The sequence below is a fragment of the Ixodes scapularis genome, unplaced genomic scaffold (assembly GCF_016920785.2).
Source record: "Ixodes scapularis isolate PalLabHiFi unplaced genomic scaffold, ASM1692078v2 PGA_scaffold1__304_contigs__length_218370807, whole genome shotgun sequence".
Taxonomy (NCBI): Eukaryota; Metazoa; Arthropoda; class Arachnida; order Ixodida; family Ixodidae; genus Ixodes; species Ixodes scapularis.
The window spans coordinates 130,332,114-130,349,573 of record NW_024609846.1 but is presented as its reverse complement, the minus strand read 5'-3'; the positions used below and the strand labels follow the sequence as shown (position 1 = coordinate 130,349,573).

At 45.3% G+C, this 17,460-nt stretch overlaps 1 non-coding gene across 1 annotated transcript in view; it reads left to right on the top strand.

Moving 5' to 3' along the window:
• Window positions 1–2,072: 2,072 nt before the first annotated feature.
• Window positions 2,073–17,460, top strand: part of LOC115322706 — a gene marked incomplete at its 5' end in the record, with an annotated part of 77,939 nt that continues 62,551 nt past the window's right edge. The window contains 4 exons of the transcript XR_006077738.1: window positions 2,073–2,096; window positions 4,424–4,576; window positions 6,379–6,453; window positions 9,567–9,672. This is a non-coding gene — a transcript (uncharacterized LOC115322706). The remainder of the gene's footprint in view (window positions 2,097–4,423; window positions 4,577–6,378; window positions 6,454–9,566; window positions 9,673–17,460) is intronic.

The window sequence follows — 17,460 nt, the reverse complement described above, 5'->3', positions numbered from 1 at the left end:
ATATTTTCGACGGTTAAAACCTTTGTAGATTGACACGGCTGAGTGTATGGTGCCGTAAAGAGATCAACATAAAATAAAACGAACATTCCAGTTGCATTTGTTCTGTCGCTCACCGACTCACCAAAACAGCTTTCATTGCTTTGTTTTTGTTCCCAAAAATAGTAGAATGCATTCTTAAAAAAACGCCGAGAAATTCTATTCGCCATAGAACACAAAAGAAAAATAGAACACGGCAATTTAGCCTCCACCACCGTCTGGAAGTGCGCCTACGCAGGCTGCCACAGCCCACTGACGAGAAACTCCACAGCTCAGCGCAGTCGGGCAACACTGACCTACCCTCTCAAAACCAGGGACGCGCGCTGTAAATCGCTTCGTTCAAGACTGCCGCTGGAAAGGTCTCAAAAAGTGACCGAGAAGCGCCACTTCTTTACCGATCCGAAGGATGCTATGCTGATGAAGGTATTGCAGAGCGTGACCCCTTAAAGGGCTACTCCACCGATTTTTTCATTGTCTCCGATTTGCTTGAAATTTTGCTAAACTAACCAACAATCATCGCGAAAATAGTATCCCAAATATTAGGTCAAAATATTGTTTTTTCGCGAAGTTATTGAATTTACAGTTTTGGTCCTCACCGTGTTTTTCAAGCTCGAAGTCTCTACTGGCAACAATGAAAAAGTGACGTCAGTGGAAGGCAGGGGTTCACTCTTTGGGCAGTAGATTTCGTTTTAAACAGATTCGAAGCAGTTTCATGGTGTCAAATGAATGCTTGGGAAGCTCGCTGCAGTACCCGCGCTCCAGCACGGAACAAATGATTGGCATATACTATTTTTTGGCTGCTTGCTCGACTGGCAGGCCTGCCTGCCACTGACGTCACGGCCCTGAAAAGCGCGCGTATATTTGAATGTTGGTTTTTGCATTATTTTCATTTGCCGATTTCGCAATAACTATTATGAATTTCGCGATTCTAGATAGCATACCGGAGAGAGTAAAGGCCGGGGAGTCAGAAAATATAGTTAGTTGAGGTAGCTCAAAAAATCGGTGGAGTACCCCTTTAAAGGGTAACTACAAAGAAAAAAAAGTGTATTTTTAAACACCCTAATTAGGATAAACATGTCACAGAACAATTTTTCCGCCAAAAACAAAAATGTTTACAGCAATATTTATTGCGCCAGACTGATTTTAGTTTGCGGCTGTTTCGTCCGTTTCAAACTGCGCGCCACAAAGTTGGTATTCTACGTCACGGAGTGACGTATAACAGCCACTCCGCGCGCGTCGAAAGAGCGGGAGTTTCAAATGTGGAGAAATTGTGTCCCCGACTAAATTACGTCCTGTGGCGTAAATATCGCTACAAAAAATTTGTTTTTTCGTGTAAGATTTGTTTTGTGACATGCTTGTCCCAATTAGGCTGTTTATAAAAATCTTTTTCTTTTCTTTGCAGTTACCCTTTAAAAAATGTTCACGCACAAATAAAAAAAAATTTATGTGTGCGATTTACATTTTCGCTCGAGGACATTAATCGTCGTTATTCGCTCTTCATCAGTGGTCATCAATCGCACGTCAGCATCAACGCTAGCGGAGGATTCGCAGCGGATCTGGTGGAGCGCTTCACTCTGCGCGGAGAGCTTCTATCTCACGTAAAGCTCCTCTACCCTGCAGGAAGAGTGGCACCACTCACTGTTGTGGAAATGCTCGAGACACGTGCCGCGCTCCACTTCTGGGAAGAACATGGCGCCTGAAATCTAGCTCGGTGCTGCGCTCTGTGGCCACGATCTTCCCAGGGGCCGCACGTTGCACGTGCCTCGTGCATCGACGCAGATTGCGCTACTTTTTAATCATGAAGGGGCTGTAATCTCACCGCGACGGCAGCACCACTATTTCGCCGGCTACCACAGCGGCCCGCGCTCCTTCGGTGAATGCCGCTCGAGTTCAGTTGACAAAGCTTTTGGAGTGCGTGCACCAGCGAGACTTGAGCGCGACTCAAATCTGTACACGCGCACTCTTCACTTTTCTGAAATGACACAAGGAAGCTGGATTGGAGCCCTGGGTCACTCTGCTCGGAGAGCTCGCTGCCATTGCTCGCTGCATCGGTTTTGAAAGTGAAACGGAGGCGCGCAGCGTTGAGGCATTGCGCGTTGTCACGGCATCACTACGTCAATTAGCGGCGAGATGTTTTGGTGGCGCCCTCCTATGGTTCCCCCTTGTGACGTCATTACCTTGCGAACACCAAGTTCGATGGTGTTTGTAAATAGCATGGTGGAAGCCTGAAATCATTGCGCTCTCGAAGCAACACTGCAGCTAACACCGTCGAAATGAAATTTCTTTCATTCCTCTTATTTCCGTCGATGGTATACCCTTTCCGACGTCATAGTCAGCTTTTGGGCCAATCGTGGAAGGCCGACCACAGCGACGCTTTCGGTCGCGCACGTCGCCAACACATGCGCCGTCTCATCGCCTCAGACAAGCCTGTGAACAACTATTTCTTCTTCAACAATACGTCATCATACTCGAGTTGCGCCAACTCACTAATTGGGCCCCAGCCGGACGCTGACCGTCTTTCGACGCGTTGACTGGGCACGACTTCCAGCCGAACGTTTACACTGCTAGTTTATTTGAGCGTGTCGTTATAATGAATAATTAAAAACGAAAGGATAAAAACATAAAGACGTACTCGGACGACCACATTTTTTTCCAATAGCAACGACGTTTAATTCTGGTGACAAAAAATTTACGAAATTTTTACGCAGGTAAAGAGGGGGGGGGGGGGGGCGGGAACCGAAGGAAAGGGAAAACGCCAAAGACTAACGCACCACCTGGTGGCAAAACGCCACCAGGTGGTGCTCCAGTCTTTGACGTCCTAGAGAATTTCCGGTTTATAAAAGAATGAACAAAGGCCACCTTACCACCGCTGCTTGAAACGCAGATGAAACGTTTAACCACCGAATCTCCAGGTGAATTTCGCCAAAAGAACGAAGGAGTGCGAGATCTGTTCAAATGCTTCGAATATTCTTGTAAACCAACTTGCCTCCTCCAAGACGTTAAAGTCTACAGCCAAAGTCTCTCGCTAAAGGGAAATTGAAGCGATTCTATATTTGAGGAAAAACACTTCAATCGTCTTCACTTGGCCTCCAGGATCACGAATATCGAAATTGTTTTTCAATTTGGTGGGCGGAGGCTGCAGAAATTAGTTTTCAAAGTACCGCTGATGTCACTCCTTCCCAGTGTGTGACGTCATATTAGGAGTTTTCAGAATCTCCGTTCTCGCGCATGTACAGCGCCTATCAAAGCTATGCACGCGCGCTTTTGCTATTTTCAAAAAGGTCAGAAAGAGACATCATGACTGCCAGTGCGGGGTGGAAAGTTTTTCGTGTTTCCTCGCGTTTAGCTACATCTTCGTTAAAAACGAACGTGGCATTCAGATTTCCTGGATAGAAATATACCAGAATTCACCTCTAACTTTTTTTTTTTTTTTAAAGTAAGTGTTTCAGCTTCTTTTCAAATCTCCAACATTGTTGTCCGTGTAGCATTTATGCTCTCTAGCACTGGTGACAATTGCAAGCTTAACAGGCTTGCGAAGACGGTGGATCGGAAGTCGCTTGAAACGCAAGCGGCAGTTCATGCTTGTAAACAGCAAAATTGTCTATACCAAATGGTTAACGAAAGAAAAGTAAATGCAATGTACCAAAACTGTTTATATATGAAAGGCTAATGACGTCACTCCCCACGTCGCAAGCTGCCGTCGCCGCGGCAACTTGCGTAACTGTAGTCTTTACCGTGAAACGTATGCGGTGAGCGCTTATTATCGGGAGCGCTTTATTCTCAATTATCTGGTTCGGATGCTTGTTTTGTGCTTATTCTTTACTGAAACGAATGCTGTGCTGTATGTTGTATGCGTGATATGCATTTGTCGCTTCAATCGCTGAAGGTTTTTTACCAAAAGGATCGCCGACACGAAAAAAAAAAAATTCCCTCCTGCGAGTCATAAACAGCTTCGCTGTAAAACACGCGATAAAAATGGCGAGTAGCTCAGCAGAACGCTTTTGTACGAGAGACCCGCACAAGGCACCCTAACGAGAACTCGGGCATGCATCTTTCCACAAAAATAACTTTTGGCAGCTGACAGTTCAGATATGGGTGCGTTTGGCGCTGGAGTTTCTCGCATTCCAAGGTGGCAAGCTCGCTCCGCTTATTCCACGCTGGATCTTTTTTTTTTAGGAAGTATGATGGTGTTTTCCGCGTACATTGTATAACGATATTCTATGAAACGAGAAATAAATGAAGTCACTATGAAGGTATTTCTAATAACACTCCCAAGAATTTATTAAATCAATGAAGATTAGTCTTGATTGATGAGTTTGTCTGATATCTAAATGGCTGAATGACACAACAACTAAAAATGCACAACGCTCTCTTTTACGTTTTAGAGGAATCCCTGAACTCCGATGATGGCGTACCAGGTGTCACACTGGCTCCGAACAATTCTCATGGTGGTGGTGCTCTTGTGATCGAGATGGACTCCAGTAGCTACTACAGCAGCCCATCAGAGTGTCAGTCTGAGACAGTTTTACTCCCCAACAATGTGAGTCTATCGCTCTTTATATTCGAAGCCAAGTGTCTCAGCGATCGATGTGCTTTAGCAAACAGAGTCGTTCTTCCCCGTTCTTATCGGCTAATGTCATGACCTCACTGGCTGGGGAGCAACAACAAGGGGGTCAGAACTCGCCACCACCTGCGGAAGCTGAAGCGGTTTTGTGTCTTCATTTGACCCCTGGGATTTCGAATATCGAAATTATATGGCTATAGAGAGCAATTGAATAAGCCTAATGTCTTTAGCTATACCATAGACTCCTAACCGTGATGGGCAATGTGTTTATAGGGAATGCTACAGAGAATAAGCCGTAAAAATTATTTAACTAACCATACAAAAACATTTAAAGACATTTATAGCTAGTAGGTGATGGGACTATAGGGTGAGCTGAAGACACCCATAGAGGCGACCAATGGAAAAGTTAAAAGCAGCTGCAAACGTTCTAAAGCGGATTATAGAAGCCACATGATATTTTTGTATATCCTTTTATAATCAATCATCGTGCGGCTTACCTTGGACGCCGGCCAGCATCATCGAAAGGATCTTCTGACAAGTTACCCATGCACCAAGGAGCTTGGCGTGAGTGTACGGTTTCACTAGTACATCTCTGCTGCACATGCTAGCTAGCGTCTGCGGCAGGAATAATGTAAACAGCTATAGATGTTTACATTACATTGATGAACGCACGTGTAGAGTGCTGTTTGTATTATAATACAAACAGCACTCTACACGTGCGTTCATCAAGGCCTTATTATTTACTTCGAACATTTCACACAGCTAAGGCGAGAGGTGCAGCACGTGTACCTACACGTTCCCAGCATGCTCGTTGGTGCTTGGGTGTTTTGGTAAAGGTATACATTGAACCTAACTGGCAGAAGTTACTAATTACAAGAGAGTAACTCAGCATGCATTTCTTGAACAAGTCTCAGAAGACGTGCATGGGCTAATTTTTATTTATGTCTGCGAGGTAAATTGATAATTATCAAAATTCAACACTGAGCAATCATCACATTTCTCATTCTTTCTAATGGGAGCTCGTAAACTGTATCCCTTGTTATTAAAAAAAAGTAAGGGGTTTGCTAATTTAATCTCAGAATAGGACCATCCCTTCTAGTCAAGACAGAACTATACGATAGACACTTCACCTTAAAATAATATACCTAACTGGACATGAATTATATTATTATGTTTTAGTTTGATTGCCACTGGAGAATTTTAACATTCGTGCAGCGTTTCATTTAAACCTGTGGGAGGTTAACCTTCGTCACGGAACATTGTATAGGGACGAGGTACTCTGGTCATACCCGTCTCCAAACTGAATAATCGCCTTGCTTTTGTGCAATATTTTTTTATTTGAACTTTAGCTCAAGTTTGCAGGCATCAAATTTAAATACTCCTGTTGACAAGGAAACAAGATGACCTGGGAGGCTCGCAATGCCGGGCGGATAATATATGGCTTGTTACGTCAAAAAATAAAATCACGCGAAAGGGATTTATATTTAGATCGAAAATATATCTACTAAATGCATATATCTTCGCCAAATTTCTGCAGTTAAAATGGTTAAAATTTGTTATTTTTCCCAAAATACGTAAGAATTTTACGTTCACACAAACTTATGTTTACAGATCGGGCAGTCATGCAATCGAATCTTCATTCAGAGTTTTGACTTTCTAAGAACTACATTGTGTGTTGGCAAAACTTCCGGAAAAATTAAGATAAAATAGAGCGCGTGTAGCAAATAAAATAAAATTATTCCAGGTGATTATGTTTATAGATTGCTTCTTTCTTCAAGGCTCAAGCTCTCAAGGACTGCACGTGCGTATCTGGGTCGGACTACGACTACGTCGACGAAGGGCGAGAATGTGTGGTACGTTGGTGAATGTTAAAGAGAAGTTAATTGTTATCTGCAAAACATGACGTAATAAGGCAGACTAAACCAGAAGTAACCCTGTAAATAAAGTCCTAGTTGCACTGCACTCATATTCCGTTTATTCAACACTGCTCGTGAACCTAACTAAAGAAAAAAAAACAAAAAAAAAATCGAGGTACATCTGAGCACTTATGAGTTGTGAATTCGAAAGCATGAAAGCCGCTCGTCCGCTCGCTTTTTCGTCTGCTGCATACTTTTCGTCGCCGGTCGGTGCACGTGCTCCCCTGGTGACCTTGGACGCGCCGCCCTGATGAACACGCAGCGCCATGGGGTGAGCGGTCGTGGAAACCGACGAGCGCAGCGGCCAATGGGAGCCCCGTCGACGCGCGCAGCGGCCAATGGGAGCCCCGTCGACACGCGCCAGCCAATGGAACCGAAGGAAACTATCTGCCGTTTTCGTGCTTTAGACTGATGACGTCAGCACGCTACATAAGACAGTTAATGCTTTTGCATTAAAAATACACGTCCAAGGATGTACAACAATCTAAAAAGTCATAAGTTTTTTATGTTTTATTGGTTAAATAAAATAATCATGCACCGACAATTCGCGCAAAACAAGAGCGCGTGGCTTCTGGCTCAAAAACCTCGTCTGCTACTGCCGAGGTCGAGAACCGTCATACAAGCAGACTTGTACGTAGTTCAACTACTCTACTCAAGTTACTGTAGTTTAACTACTTTTCTGAGTAGTTTAGTAACTTTTAATTACGTTTTTATTTCGGTAATTAGTAGTTTACTTTAATTACTTTTTCTGAATAACTATTACTCAAGTTACAAATTACTTCCGAATTTTAACGGTTGTTCCGCCTATCAACAAACATTCCTGCACAGAAGAGATAAGATTTTGGAAGATCAGTTGAAATTTGCAAAGATGGGGAAGCATGTGGCGTAGGAAAGAAGGGGGGGGGGGGGGAGAAGAAAATGTTTTGGAAGGTTCGAAACCCGCCTCAAAATTTTCACAAGACCCCCCCCCCCTTCACTACAACACCACCGCTACGAGGCGCGGGGAGCGAACAGACACGACGCAAGAGAGGCCGAGTAACTGCGGGATTAGCGCCGGAGACTGGCGTTTTTCTGTCCCGAAGCTCAAGGAGACTTATAGGGCAACGCAAAGATTACTCTTTTGCGTTGCATTTCTTCCCAAAACACAGAATATGCAGATCTTCAAAGATTCAAAGATCGTTCGAGAGACGTATAGTAATTCGCCCAACGTTTTTATGGAAGAAATAATAAACAAGCAGTGTTGGAAAGTACTTTGCGTACATGACACTTGAAGTACTACTGTTTTTAAAAGTTGTACTGTACTTGAAATAAAGGTTCTGAACATGTACTTGCATTTTCCGAGGAAAGTAAAACTCCTGATTTCAATGTACATTCTCCGAATTCGAAAACAAAAAATGGCCTATCGCCGTGTGAAAACGCGCTCTTTCGAAACGTCGTCTAGTCATTTCTCTGAATGAAGTAATGGCGGCTATAAGACCGCAACAAATAAGTGCCATATAAATTTATTGTGTCAAACAACTCGTCAGCGAAAGTAAAACAGCTACTCTGCGGCGCCTTGACCTTATACAATATTTACTGCCATTTCAGTAACAAACTGATGCAGCTCCGATTACCCTTGGAGCAGTGCATACCGGTTAAGAAAGCACTGTATAGAGAATGAAAGGGCATCATGATAGATTGTGTTAAAAGGGCTTGTACTTAACCTTGAAATATATTGTATTTTTATACGTTACTTCAAGTGCATTGCACCCGGTGTCCTACTACTTTACTTGAAGTACCTAAACTCTAATTGTCTTTGTACATTACTTCAAGTAGTTTTTATATGTACTTCACGCAACACTGTGAACAAGCAATCACTGCCTAAAAAGTCAAGCTGAGACAGCTCTCAACCTCGAAGTAGAAATGACACATTCGCGCTACATCATTGAAAAAACAAACAAGGAAGTACAACACAATTAGGCACAAGAAGCAGAACCAGCTATTAAAGCATTTCTGTGAAAAAAAAACAAGCCGATTCATATTTGGCTAGCACAATTTAGCTAAAGGATCAAAACCTCTGCACTTTCTTTTTACCGTAAAAAAACATATAAAAGTAACTTCAAAAGTAACTTCAAATAGTAGTTCGCTACTTTTTACGGTAATTAGTAATTTTCTCAATTACTTTCTATTTGAGTAATTGCTACTCTATTAAAATTACATTTGACGTCAATACTCAGTAACTTAACTTAATTACTTTTTTTGAGTAACTTGTACATGTCTGCATACAAGGAAGAAACACGCGTCAGACAGTGTCTCAAGACTGTCTTTTGAATGACGTACTAGCAGTTCCAGTGTGACCGCGGCCAAAGAGCAACTCACCGAAACATCTCGTCATCAATACCACTAGAATTGCAAAAAGAAGGGGAGGGAGAGGGGGAAGGAGGGGGGGGGGGGGGGGGCAGGTGCCAGGTTGCAACGCATCGACCACGCCAAGTGGCAGAGCTCATAACCACGCCAGCACCCAAGCAGCTTTGCCCGTGCTGGAACAGTTGACGTCACGTCTCCCGTGATGTTCACCGCGCTCTTTAATGGCTGATCTTCGAGCGTTCGCTGGAATCGGTCCTTCGAAACGAGAAATATAGCCATCTGTTTAAAATACAAGCGTGCGATTCTCATTAGCAGGTAGAGTTGACTGTGCTTACATTATTTCTGAAAGTGAGAGGTATATTTTGCGAAACCCTCTGTTTCACTTTACGTCCGGTCGAAGCGGACGCTATACGAGCCATCTCAGTCCATGTAGTTTGTGTATACGCAGCACGTGACTGCGCTTCTCGAGCGTCACGGCGCTTCTTCCCGAAGATGATGGGAACCTCACACGGCCTTGGATTGGCTCCGATGGCTCGTAGTATACGCCCGGGCGTAAAGCTATTCACACTTTCACATCAGCTAGCTCTCTCTCCTAAAAACAAAGGGAGCTAGCTGGTGTGTCAGGAAAGATCCGGGAGCACTTTCGGTAGCCTTGTGTGCGAGATTGAAGGGCGATGGGGATCATTTCTGCTTCCTTGTCACAGTATTCCTCAAATGCTTCGGTGATCCAAGTTGGTACATGTGGCGACGGAGAGTGCACCGGGAAGAACTTGACGACGCACGAAGTTTCGAAGAATCCTCGCAAACAACGTAAGTATCGTATAGAGATGGACCTAAGAAGCTCCATTAATGGGATTGTATTTTGATATAGTTCGGAAGAAAGCCTGATTATCGTAGCCTTAGGCAAAGGCAGGCAAAGGCCGGCAAGGGCAGGCAAAGGCAGGCAGAGGCAGGCAAAGGCAGGCAAAGGCAGGCAAAGGCATGCATGGGCCTGCATTTCGGTATAGTCTCGAGTTAAGCATGATCAATACGGTAGTCACTGATAAAATGGGAACGGCAGGGTGTGTCTTTTGAACGCCTGTCCTCCAGCTCGCGCTTCATGCTTTCCGCCGTGCTTCGGCTGCGCGCTGTATCCCAAATTTGTGCACAAGACGCCGAAATGTTGTTGCAGGTAGGATGCTCGCGCTAGAGGCGAGAGGCTCGTCCATGCCGTTCTCAAGTTGTGAATGACTACACGCCTAAGGAGATGGTTTTGCGGTCTTCACACAATGTTCGTTAGACTTGGTTCTTCTTTTCGACACATAATCTCACATGAGATTTGACTCGTTTCGTTTCGAGCACGCGAAACCAGTTGGTTTGCTCACTTTAATCCACTTGCTTGAGGTGATAAGCATCGAATAATAACAAAAGAAACCTTAAAGCCGGGGTCATACTGCTTATACATCATACAAGAGACAGACTGCATGCAGATTGGAACGGGAGTCACCACGGAGATCCGTGCTTAGAATGCCGCATGGCAATGAGTTCAAGGTGGAACCGTGGCACGCGGCATGCGAACCGCGGATATTGCGGTAACTCGCATTTGCAGACTGTCGTTTGTGTGATGTATGAGCAGTGCGAACACAATCGGATCTCCTCTTGGTGCTCTCATACGTTTGTGTCGTGATCTCGGCATATTAAAAAAGTTCGATCATAATTTCAGTGAAGGCGCCAAAGCTACAAAACGACCATGTTGAACATTTGGCCTCAAAGTATAAGGACGAGAATTCCAAAGCTCGTATCGTCACACAGCGCATGTCGTGACGTCATGCCTTTTGCGCATCTTCCTGCGCAAGTGAGAGAACATTGTAGGCGAGGAATCGGTGATACAATGAAAGACTTGAAGGGGCGCTCGCGCTGACACCACTCGCAGAGTTCTACTAGCAAAGTTACGATTGTATCACTACTTTTCAAAGTAATTTATACTCTGTTTCACCTTATGATATACCGCAGAAAAGTCTACATGCGCGAGCTCCTTGCTCTAGGGCACATCTCGGCGGCACAAGCTCTCGTGCGATAAGAGCAGCTCCCAACGCTGAGCTCGCGCTTCGGGCCTTCTCTGCGGTACAACATAAGGTGAAACGGAGTATAGTATCTAACAAATACATTTTTATATTGACATTTAGTAGTTTAGTCTAAATACTTTTTCCCAGTAACTTCTACTCAAATTACAAACTATGAAAATTTAGTGGTAGATTTTGCTTATCAACAAACATTTGCGCACGCAAAAAGTTCTCGGGAAATCTGCTGATATTCGCAAGGAGGGGGAAGACCTCAAGTCACGACAATACAGAGAGAATGCTAACAGTACTTTACTAGGGGGAAAGGATCTCAGTGAGACGTTTGGACGGCTCGGTGTCACAACGTCGTGTTTTTTTGTTGTTGTTGTTTTTTTTTGGAAGGGCCGGTAACCAGCGCCATCTTTCCGTTCGGCTGCTTCGCCACTGGCCGCGTATTTGCAATGGTATGCGTGCGGTTAGGTCGCGTCGTCCTGGTCTTTTCTAATCGTAAAGTATTTTAGCGGGATTTCAAAATTCAGTTAAGCGGCTTTGAAGCTGTCGGACAAGGACACGCGACAGCGCTTGTGTGTGTAATTAGTCGCAATCACGCATTACGGCAGTGCAGAATTAATGTAAACTGGAGACGCCAGAGGCAGATTCAGCGGGCAAGTGAACAGTGAAGTAGTTGGTACTAAGCGTTTCAGCTTAGGCACCGACGCAGCCGACGCTGCGAAGTAATGGGACCAATCAAGCAGCGTCAAAAGCGCAAGTCACATGGCCTTTTCTGTTTATGATTGGTTCAGCGATGATAGAACACGCACAGAAACATAATGAACACCATGATGGCGCGCATTTGACGCTGTATACGATTCGTCCAATTAGCTCGAAGTGACGGCTACGTCTGGACTTGAACTGAAACGAAGTAAAGCTCAGTCCAGTGCTGGGCCCCCTTTTGCTTTGAAGGGCTACAAGCAACTGTCACAATAGCCTGTTTTAGAATAGTGTACGCAAAAAACGGCGTTGCCGCCATGCGCAAAATGGAAACGCGGTTTGGGCTCGGCGCGCGCGCAGTAGTGACGACGCTATTTCTTTACTAAAGCGGCAAGGCGGGAGAGTTGGTTCATGACTTCTAAAATAAAAAGCGCCAACAATAGACAAAGACTCAAAGGTTAGTTCAGTTCATTTCTTAAACAATGAGCTCTTTTACGTGTTTCAACGGCAACGTCAATAACGTCTGCGTCAACCTCATAGCTCTGTCAACATGTCACGCTCAATGCCTTTCCTCCTGCATCAAGAACGGTCAAACACCGGCAGAAGCAAAAACCTCTTCGGCTGCCTACAAGCATCAAGCGGCCATACCAAGCGATCTGTAAGATTTTGAGGTCTGAGTGCTGGAGGCAAGTGTGGTTCCTTCCCGACTACCTCAAGGCGCTGTGTTTGCGATAACGCTGCCACTACAGGATATCGAAAGCACCAAGAACACCTTCGACAGGTAGCAGAATTCCTGTGGCAACGCGTCAGACCAGGAATTCCCAAAAAACCTCGGTCGACAACTCTAGTAAACATGGCATGACAATTTGGGGAGATTCTCAAGAGCCCAAAGACGTTACGCGTATACTCTTGTTGCGATGTGCGCCAAAAACGTCATCAGTGTCCAGTGGAAGCATGCTAAATAATGTAGTAGCGTATTTTAAACGTAATCATCTTGGCTTATTGCAGGCCGATAAAGATGGAGGTTCTGCCGTGTTCCCGAAAGACATGTTAGAGGTCAAGTCTCGGGACGCTACCCAAAAGAACTTTAGACGTTGGAAAAAAGCGTCAGGCAATGCAAGACAAAGCACCTCGATGTGGTGTTCTCCGCAAAACATGGCCGGGAATCCGAGACATTCGCTTTAGTTCGATTGCGCGACGACACGTGGCGTCCAAGCCCGAGCGGAATTGAAGCCCTTCTATCCTGGGAAAAGTGGCGCCATTCATTGCTGTAGAAATGCTCGAAGCACGGGCCGCACGCCACTTCTGGAAAGAACATGGCATCTGAAATCTAGCTCAGTGGTGCGTTGTTCCGACATGATCTGCAGAGGGCTGCACGTTGCGCGTGTCCCTTTCATCGACGCACTTTGCGCTACTTTTAAAACTTGGTGGGGCTTACTCAGGAAGGAAGTGTAGGACTGTTTCAAAATGTCTATTCAAAACTATTTTCACGTCCATCACTAGTATTATTCGCAGCAACAAGTTTGACATCAACCATCAAAAATAATATTCACAAAGTTTATAATGAACACTTGTCCACATTTTTTCTCATGTCCACAGCCAGAACGCAAGTCCACAGCCAGAAAAGTCCAAATACAATCTGTTTGCTTTTGCCTCAGATTGTCTTGTGGAATCAGGAATACAGAAAATTGCGAAATTTGGTATGGAACAACTTCAGGATATACAGGTTAAGTACCTACAGCAAACAGTCAGATCTATGATGTACGAAGTAATTATAAACTCCCTAAAACAGTATTAGACAAAATATAAAAATACTGTCCCAGACTAGCGCAATATGTATAGTGAGCTACGCTATAGTAGCGTAGCTGACTATAGCGTAGCTACTATAGCGCCGCCAGCACCCCCCCCCCCCCCCCCCTTTTAACTGCTGCGCCGCCAGCTGTTCTGCTGGCCCCTTAGCAACGATGACCCCGTCGCTATAGAGCCACACGACGCGTCGCACCCAATGGGAATTTAGCCCTCGTTACACTCGTCCAGCGGGAATTTAGGTGGCGTTTTTTGCCGGCTTCCCTTCATGTGACAGTTAAAGGTTTCACATTAATACATGTTTAATCTGTTGAAATAGTAAATATTCGCGAAATTTTTTGAGCGGGAAATCCCTGATGGACCAACCATGTTTTCACGCTATTACAAGCTCTCATCAATGGGGCAAAAGGAAGTCGCCTCTATGTGACGCTTGCAAGGTCTCAGAAGACGCCGACCACATGCTTTGGGAATCTCCTAAATACAATTCGTTCAAAAGCAGAGATCCTCCCAGCAGCTTCCGGACCTTCGTCTTCCACTGGAGGAAACTGATGAGATTATTTTTTCCATGGGGCTCTCGAGCCCGCCGCAGACATATGCAGGTATACTGCTTTTGCGTTTTTTAAAGGACTCTGGACTTTTAGCACAATTTTAAAAGCAGCCAATTCCAGAACAGCACGTATGTGTGTGTGTGTGTGCGCGCGTGCGTGTGTGTGTGCGTGTGCGTGTCTGTGTGTGTGTGTGTGTGTGTGGGTGGGTAGATGTGTATGTGTAGCGACAAGTGATTACTAACACTGCCCGCCGGCTTTCCTCCTCTTTCCTTCCTTCCTCCTTCCCCGTCTATTGTTTCCTTTCTCTGCTCTTTACGTTTCCCTGTGTTTTTCGGACGGGACATCGTAGACGTTTTTCCCGCATGACAAACTCCGTCCTCTCTACTACTTTACGGAATTCCTCCTCCTCCTCCTCCTTGCAAGCTCTCGATTATTACAGAACTTCGGACCTCAATAACTCAACATTGAACATGAATTTAAAAAAAAATTATCTCCTGGAATCAATTCAAGCTAAGATTAATAAACTAATTGTATTTGACTTGAAGTGTTTGTAGCGCCAAGATTTTCTTCCTGGGAAGTGAATGTCATTGTCTCTTTTTCAATGGGGGTCTATGGGAAACCGGTTCATTGATTGAGGAAGGAAATATAATGGTCGTGTGGCATTGAATTTCTTAAAATAGGCGGGCTATTAGGTCAATATTATAATACTCCGAATGCAAAAAAAAAAAAAGGTTAAGCTGGGGCGCTTACGTGACTCGCGAGAGATGGCCTAAGTGGTAAGCCGCGGCGTGTCCCGGATTCTTGGGGATGAGTTCCGAGAGCTTGCCGATGATGCCAGATGTTATTGATGTTATGATTGTGGGTTTGATATTTGGTAAGTGTTGCAGAGACGTTTCGCTGGCACGAAGGTTTTTGGTTTTGCGATGGGTAGAGGTATGTACGTATTGCGTTCGACATCGTTGGAGGATGTATTCGTTTCGCAATTGTTTCCCACTTTACACTCTCAAGAAAAAAGGGTGTAAAAGGGCGTATCGTTACACCCTTTGTCCCATACAATACACACTAAAACTTCAATTCGACGTACAGCGCGCCCTACAGTCAAACAGACGGCCCCAAGTTTTACGAGGGGCTTGATAGCTATGTGCCACAACTTATCAAAGTAGCTAATGTACAGGTCCCGTCAAAGTAAAACGGAGCGCCGGAGCGGCAACCGAACTGCACCGCCGCGCTATCTAGCAGCGCCGGCTGCAGCTGATAGGTGCCGTCTGCGCATGCGCGCGTGCCGTTCGCGGTGTCCTCCGCCTTTCTTGTTTGATCCTCGCATTATCGGCGTCTCGAGTTGCCAAACGCTGTTCCGATAAACACCGCTAGGTGTTCGGCTCGGGCTCATACGGGGAGATAACACTAAAGGCAAGTGGGAGAGAGGGGCGAGTGTTATCGATGAGCACCGCCCCTTGTGCTATCAGGCGTCGATTTTAGGAAGAGCGTTGCGCCGCTCGAACCACCGATAACGTGTGGCTGGGAAGAAGAAAGCGGAGGCTCCAGCGGAAGGCACGTTCGCATGCGCAGATGTAGCCTATCAGTTCCAGCCGGCGCTGCTAGATAGCGCGGCGATGCAGTTCGGTCGCCGATCCGGCGCTCCGTTTTACTTTGACGGGACCTGCACGTTTTACTGACTACAAAAAAAAAAAAAATAATAATAATTGGGTTTTTTTTGGCCCTACTGCAAAACCTCGGTGTTTTCTTTATGTGGTCTTTGATACGTACTTTAGCTATTTGATAAGTTATATCGCACCGTTATCAAGCCGCTCGTAAAATTTGGGGCCGTCTGTTGGACTATAGTGCGCTGTACGTCGAAATGAAGTTTTGGGGTGTATTATATGGGACAAAGGGTGTAAAGGCACACCCTTTTACACCCTTTTTCCTTGAGAGTGTAGTTTCGAGTGGCGAAAATTGTCATTTACATTGTCGGCAGTGTTTTTCAAGAAACGCAGCCGACAATACGGCGAGCAAGTGTGTCAAAAGGCGTCTTTGGCGCATGGGGACGCAGGAATGGGCACGCCAATCAGAGGAAAACAGAGCGAACACGTAGGAATGCGCGATGACGAGGCAGCCAAGCTCGTGTCCTCATTGGTTGAGGTCGGGGCTAAACTAAATCACGTGGGCGCATTTGGCGGGTAAACAAACGCGCGAGGTGCGCAAGCAGCAGACGAACTTGCACGGCCGTATAGTTGCCTAATATCTCCCAACGCACAGAAAAATGAAAGGTCGTTGAGGCATTGAGGAGGCATCGCATCCCGGTTGCCGTTCGCGTCCGTGTTCCCCCATTTACCCACTTCTGGGGTCGTCGATAGTCCAAGTTTTCCGGAGAGGGGGGAAGTAAGAACGGAAGAGGCGGAGAGAACTCGGTCGCTGAAGCGGCCGAAGCATGCTAGCCCATGAGGGCAGGTTTCGGCGCTGCCATCGCTCCAAAGACTCGTTCACACACTTGCGTTTGACGACGACCGACTTCGACACGACCGTCTTTTTCTTTTTTTTAAGCATCTTGTGATGACTTACGAAAGGCTGCGCTGCTGCGGAGAAGGCTGTAACTTGTAAGCCTCTCAGGTCCTCAGAAGTCGCAAGCGTGTGAACGGGCCTTAATGCAAATGCGCTAAGTAGTTTGTCAGAAGGCTGTTTTTTCAGGGCTCTGTAAGCTTTTTTGTCTGCCTCAGCGACAGTTGGAATTGGACCCGAAACGCGAGGAATTCGACACGAAACGCGAAGGTTTGACTCGGGTGCGTTATCAACAGGCTGGCTAACCTCGGTTTTAGCGCGAAAAGTTGGCGTTTCTTCGTGTTCCTAAGCTCCCGAAGACAAGCACTTCTTGCAATTAAATCCCCCCCCCCCCCCCCGCCACCACGAAGGGACTTTCGCTCATTACAGGAGGTGTTGCCATTACCCATTGCACACTACATTCTCACCAAAAAGAGGCAACAAAATGCAACACTCGCTCCAAAGCTCGTGTGGTGCTCCTGTGCTTTGTGCCGTAGTTCAAGAAGCGCTGCTAAAAACCAACGCAAAGATGACCTCTTTGCGTTGCATTGCGCCCCAGAATTCAGAATATACAAGTCTTCCAAGATTCGAAGAAGGTTTAAGACTTAGCAATTCCCCCAACTTTTTGACATAAAAGAACACTAAAAACACGAAGACTGCCATCAAAACCAAGCTTAGAGAGTACAAAGCTTTATTGTAGAAATGGCACATCCGTAGTAGAGAACCCAACAAGAAACAATAAAAAATACTAAGGCACCGAGTAGCTGAACCTTCAGACGATAACGCCAAAAAAAAAAAAGGCTGATAAAAAGTAGCTTGAAAAAGTAATTCAATACTTTTTACGCTAGTCATTAGTTACTCAATTACTTCCCAAATGTGCAATTTCTACTAAACTCAAATTAATTTTGAGGCCGAAATTCACTCAGTAACTACTAAACTAGTCTTTTTAATTATACCTT